Source organism: Euprymna scolopes, unplaced genomic scaffold (assembly GCF_053919585.1).
Source record: "Euprymna scolopes isolate OS-2025 unplaced genomic scaffold, ASM5391958v1 sca493, whole genome shotgun sequence".
In the NCBI taxonomy this organism is placed as follows: domain Eukaryota; kingdom Metazoa; phylum Mollusca; class Cephalopoda; order Sepiida; family Sepiolidae; genus Euprymna; species Euprymna scolopes.
The window spans coordinates 6,472-12,500 of NW_027633539.1; the positions used below are offsets into that span (position 1 = coordinate 6,472).

Sequence of the window (6,029 nt, forward strand, 5' to 3'; positions counted from 1 at the left end):
TTGTCGTATGTATCGCTGTCAAGGGTGCCGTTGTCGTTGTTGTTGTCGACGTTGGTCGCTTTCGTTCTTTGAGTCTCGGTCTCGGTCCAAGTCAGGGGAGAAACAAAAAAGAGGCCATCAGCGCGGGCAGCGCGCTTCTACTGACGGCGAACCCCCTCGAAAAATAAATAAACACGTGCCCGTCGTTGTAGTTGTCTGTCTTATGTCGGTCGGTCGGTCGGTCGGTCTGTCGTTCTGTCGAAACAAAGTCCCAAATTCCAACGATACCTGGTTGATCCTGCCAGTAGTCATATGCTTGTCTCAAAGCTTAAGCCATGCAAGTGTAAGTTCACGCCACGCATTAGAACGGGCGAAACCGCGAATGGCTCAGGAACCGGACCTAATCCTCGGGACCGTATTCCTCCTCGGAGGCGATGGATAACTGTGGCAATTCTAGAGCTAATACATGTGACACAGGCCGCGATCGGTCGGCGCGCCGTCGTCGCCACGCCTCGCGCGCTGGCACCCGCGTCGGCCGTTCCGGGTCGCGGCGCTACATATTAGACTGAGACCGATGCGCGTCATTTCCGTCCTCCCGTCGTCGGCGTTCCCGCTCGCGGGTCCGTTCGGTGGCGGGGCTCATAGGGCGGCGCGCTCCGCTTTGGTGACTCTGGATAACTCACTGGTCGATCGCACGAGCTTTCACGCCCGGCGACGGGTCTCTCGAGGGTCCGCCCTATCAACTGTCGACGGTCGGTTAAGTGCCTACCGTGGTTACTACGGGTAACGGGGAATCGGGGTTCGATTCCGGAGAGGGAGCATGCGAAACGGCTACCACATCCAAGGAAGGCAGCAGGCGCGCAAATTACCCACTCCCGGCACGGGGAGGTAGTGACGAAAAATAACGACGCGGGACTCTGTCGAGGCCCCGCGATCGGAATGAGTACACTTCAAATCCGTTAACGAGGACCAACCGGAGGGCAAGTCTGGTGCCAGCAGCCGCGGTAATTCCAGCTCCGGTAGCGTATATTAAAGTTGTTGCGGTTAAAAAGCTCGTAGTCCGAACTCGGGTTCGTGGTCGCGCAAGCGGCCCCGGGGCGGCGGCGCCATCGTCCGTCGTTGACTTTGGTCGTCCGTTCGCATTCCCGGCCCTTTCCGCCGGTGTCAACCGCTAGCATACCCGCCACGCGGTCCTGCCGGCGAGGTGGACGAGGAGGTCGTGATCGGGATCCGGGAAAAAAAAACAAGTGGTCGTCGGTTCGGTTCCGGGAGTAGTCTAACGGGGGGGTGCTACGTGTGTGTGTTTGGGTGCGTTCATTCGCATCCCCGCACTCTGACCCCCGCGCTTCTCTCCCTCTCCCTTTCCGCGCGTTCCTCTTTTTTTTGAACCCCCCGGTCCGCTCCGAGTCCCTGCTTCGTGTCTTGTCTGCGCGCGTGTTGCGGTCGGCGGTTTCTCCTCCAAGGGTGCTCTTAACCGAGTGTCCGCGGCGGCCGGTACGTTCACTTTGAAAAAATTAGAGTGCTCAGAGCGGGCTGTTCAAGCTTGCATACGATAAGCATGGAATGATGGAAGAGGGCCTCGTCTACGTCTGTCGGTCTCCGTCTACGGCGAGGCAATGATCGAAGGGAGCGGTCGGGGCCACTCGTATTGCGACGTTAGAGGTGAAATTCTTGGATCGTCGCAAGACGAACTGCAGCGATGGCGTGTGGCAAGCACGTTTTCCTCGATCAAGAGCGAAAGTCGGAGGTTCGAAGACGATCAGATACCGTCGTAGTTCCGACCGTAAACGATGCCGACCGGCGATCCGCCGGCGTTCGCTTCCATGACCCGGCGGGTAGCCTGCGGGAAACCAGAGTTCGGTTCCGGGGGGAGTATGGTTGCAAAGCTGAAACTTAAAGGAATTGACGGAAGGGCACCACCAGGAGTGGAGCCTGCGGCTTAATTTGACTCAACACGGGAAAACTCACCCGGTCCGGACACCGGTAGGATTGACAGATCGATAGCTCTTTCTCGATTCGGTGGGTGGTGGTGCATGGCCGTTCTTAGTTGGTGGAGCGATCCGTCTGGTTGATTCCGATAACGAACGAGACTCCGGCCTGCTAACTAGTGCGCCGATGTCAGTGATTTTTACGGCGGGCTCGGCGTCCTCCGTGGCGCTCGGGTCCGGGTCGGTTTTCTCACGCACTTCTTAGAGGGACGGGTGGCAGAAAGCCACACGAGGCGGAGCGATAACAGGTCTGTGATGCCCTTAGATGTCCGGGGCCGCACGCGCGCTACACTGGAGGTATCAGCGGGGACTTCGCCCCGGCCCGAGAGGGTTGGGAAACCTCTGAACCACCTCCCGTGATAGGGATCGGGGCCTGTAACCAACCCCGTGAACGAGGAATTCCCGGTAGGCGCGGGTCAACAGCCCGCGTCGATCACGTCCCTGCCCTTTGTACACACCGCCCGTCGCTACTACCGATCGAACGGTCCGGTGAGGTCCTCGGATCTGGCCGACGACGCCGCCGGGCAGTGCGCGACGTGTCCGTCACGACACTCGTGCATCTACGCCTCGGCGTTCGATGCCTGGAGAAGACGACCGAACCCGATCGTTTAGAGGAAGTAAAAGTCGTAACAAGGTTTCCGTAGGTGAACCTGCGGAAGGATCATTACCGTTTTCCCGTTCGAGACTGGTTTGTTGTTTTCCGGCCTACCTCCTCTGTCTGTCGGCGTCAACGCCTCGAATGCGCGCAAACAAACCTATAAAAGGCGGAGCGAGAGATAGATTTGTGGTGACGCGGAGGTTTTTAAAGCCCCAGCTCTTCTTGCTTGCTTCCGCGTCTTACCACCTGTTTGTTTTTTCGCCCACCGCAAGTGATGGCCGCTTCTTCTTTGCCTTGTCGCCGCTTTATCGTTTTTTGTTTTTTTGCAGCCGCTGTGCCACCGCCGCTAGCTAAAAACAAACTACTCGCGACATTGCAATGCCGTCACGCCTCCTCGCACAGACCTCCTCGCACACTACTAAATCTATATAAACAAAAACTAATATAAAAAAACCCAAGTGCTGAACCCTGGACGGGGGATCACTCGGCTCGTCCGTCGATGAAGAGCGCGGCCAGCCGCGAGAACTGATGCGAATTGCAGGACTCAGTGAACATCGACACCTCGAACGCACATTGCGGCCCCGAGATCCCTTGTCTCGGGGCCACGTCCGGTCGAGAGGCGGAACGTTACATGTCTTTCTCCGTTAACGAAACGACATCTTGCCGTCCCCGTGCCCGCCCGGTCCTCGGCACGGTGGTAACCGGGACGTCGCAGGAGCGAGTGACGAGGGGGAAGAAAAATAAAAAAAGAATTGACTCCTTTCAATGTCTTTTTTTTTTTTAAAACCCTCTCCGGCCTCCTCCTTCGTCTCCCGCTGGCAGACCGCGGAGTCTTTTCCCTTTTCGACCGCGTGAAGAAACACTGTGGAGGAGGAGCAGGAGGAGTCTGTCCGAAAGCAGCCGAAGGGAGAACAAAACAAAAAAAAGCACCGACCTAACCGACTGCCGACGTAAGCGCCGCCTGCTCGTCTCGCTCTCTGCCTCATGAAGGTGTCTCTCAGCGACGCCTCGAGCAGCGCGACGAGCACGGCCGTCGCACCGTAAAAAGGTGGCCGCGTCGTAGGCAACGTCGGATGGGGAGGACCCAGGCTTTTTTTTAATTGTTGGCTTCTTCATTTTCGGTCGGACGGGCGCTATATCGGCCAGCCGTCGTCACACGGAGGGTACCGATCGAGATTCCTCTCCTCCAAACACCACACTCTACTAAAAACCGCCGCCCTCGGCTCGGACGAGACGACCCGCTGAACTTAAGCATATCGCTAAGCGGAGGAAAAGAAACCAACCGGGATTCCCTTAGTAACGGCGAGTGAACCGGGAGAAGCCAACGCCGAATCCCGTCGCAAGTAAAAGGCTTCGGGACGTGTGGCGCATGGGTCGAAGGCAGCCGTTCGTTTTCGTCTCGCATAGTTCGGAGTTCCCTCGATCGGGGCCGCCCGCGGCGGGTGCCAGGCCCATTCGGTGCGGACGGCGAGCGACGGCCTTCGATCCGAGAGTCGGGTTGCTTGGGAACGCAGCCCAAATCGGGTGGTAAGCTCCATCCAAGGCTAAATACCGGGACGAGTCCGATAGTCGACAAGTACCGTGAGGGAAAGTTGAAAAGAACTTTGGAGAGAGAGTTCAAGAGAACGTGAAACCGCCCAGGGGTAAACGGGTGGGACCGCTCACCGCGATCGCGGGGGGACTCAGTCCGGTGCTGCCTAGGCTCGAGCCCAAACTCGATGTGTGTTCTTGAAAGAGAGGCCGTCGCGGCACAGGTCGTCGTTCGTCGTGTCCGCGGGGGACTCGTTCCCCGCGGTTCCAGCTTTTGTGCCCGCGTCGCCGACGAAGGAGACGGGCCGCGTGGATAGCGGGAAGGGAAACGTGGTGACGACCGCGGCGTCGGTAGGTGGCTGCGTCGGTTGGCTGCGACGGAGGGGACTCGTCCTCTCGATCGCTGCTGCCGCCGGGCCCTAACCCGCCGCATCCGTCGCCGCCGCTTCTTCTTTCCTCCTGCTCCCTCCGCGCGCGACTCCGCTGCACCCGTCCCCTTCATCATCGCTCGGCGTAATCATGGCGCGGGCGCTTCGGCGCGACCTCCGCGCGGCCGGCACCGGACGCACTTCCCCTCCGGTCCGTCGTCGCGACCCGTTCCCGGCGTGCAGGTCGAACACGCGGGTTTTTTTCCGTAGGCGGCAGGCGTTTCATCACCCTGAAAACCCCCGTCTTCCCACCTTGTGAAGTCGGGGCCACCGGCCGTCGGGCCCGCGAACGTAACTGCCCCTTTCTGCCGGGAACGGAGGAAATCTGACACGATCCGTTACACGTGGCGAGCCGGTCCGTTTTGATCCCGCCGGAAGTCGCGTGCGGGCGACGCACTCTGTGTGTCGCTCCTTAGGCGCCCCACCGTCTCGGGCGCGTGCGCGATGAGAGGCGGGATAGGACTGGCGCGGCCTCGCCGTCACGCACCTCGCCGACGTTTCGGGTTCTTGTCGGGGGCAACCCCGCCCGCGCCCGTTTCCGTTTCCGGAGAGGTCGCTCGGCGACGCTTTTTTACTCGAGCCGCCCGCCACCCCGGGTCAGCGACGTGCATCGGCAACCCACCCGACCCGTCTTGAAACACGGACCGAGGAGTCCTGGCCGTTCGCGAGTCGTAGGGGCCACCTCTGACTAACCCCGAAGGCGAAGCGAAAGCGAGAGAGCGTGTAGGAGGGCGTCGATCGGGAGAGGTGTCGTGGCAAAGTCGTCCGGGGGTCGTCGGGGGGTGTCGTCGGTCTCGTGCCGTCGTCTTCTCCTCGCCTCACCCGCCTCCGAGCCGTGCCCGATCCCGCCGGCGCGGCGTTTTCGGCCTTCCGCCGTCGCTGCTGCGGTGCCCGCAACTTTTCCTTTTTTCTCTCTTCCCGAGAGAGATAGGAGAGGGAAGGCTCGTGGCTGACGTGCGGTTGTTTTTCCCTCCTCCCCGAGAGGGGACCGGCGCATCATCCAAAAAGGGGAATTGCCGGGCGCCAGCTTCCATATCCTCCTTCCGCCCATCGGTGAGATCCCGCGGCTTGAACTAGTCCTATTTTGTCGTCGAGTTTAGGCGCTGCGCGCGGGCGCATCACCCCCGGGTCGGTTTCCCCTTTTTCCGAGTACGACTCGGCCGACTCTGGCGTAGCGAGCGACCAGGGACCCGAAAGATGGCGATCCACGCCCGGTCGGGATGAAGCCAGAGGAAACTCTGGTGGAAGTCCGAAGCGCCTCTGACGTGCAAATCGATCGTCGGAACCGGGTGTAGGGGCGAAAGACCAATCGAGCCGTCTAGTAGCTGGTTCCCTCCGAAGTTTCCCTCAGGATAGCTGGCGCTCGATCGTCGCAATTCCATCCGGTAAAGCGAACGATTGGAGGCCCCGGGGCCGTTCACGGCCTCGACCTACTCTCGAACTCGGAACGGGTGGAACGGGCCGACTCTCCCGAACGACGGAGCCGACCCATCCGGCCGCCGCCGC

General features: G+C 60.3%; 2 non-coding genes and 1 pseudogene across 2 annotated transcripts in view; all 3 read left to right on the forward strand.

Moving 5' to 3' along the window:
• The first annotated feature begins 264 nt into the window (after positions 1-264).
• Positions 265-2,634, forward strand: LOC145274872 (small subunit ribosomal RNA; annotated as a pseudogene).
• Positions 2,635-3,029: 395 nt separating this feature from the next.
• Positions 3,030-3,187, forward strand: LOC145274867 (5.8S ribosomal RNA). Its single transcript, XR_013866982.1, has one exon. It is a non-coding gene; the product is annotated as a 5.8S ribosomal RNA (ribosomal RNA).
• Positions 3,188-3,779: 592 nt separating this feature from the next.
• The window catches only part of LOC145274868 (large subunit ribosomal RNA), a 5,716-nt gene continuing 3,466 nt past the window's right edge, over positions 3,780-6,029 (forward strand). The window contains exon 1 of the ribosomal RNA XR_013866983.1: positions 3,780-6,029. This exon is cut by the window's right edge and continues 3,466 nt beyond it. This is a non-coding gene — a ribosomal RNA (large subunit ribosomal RNA).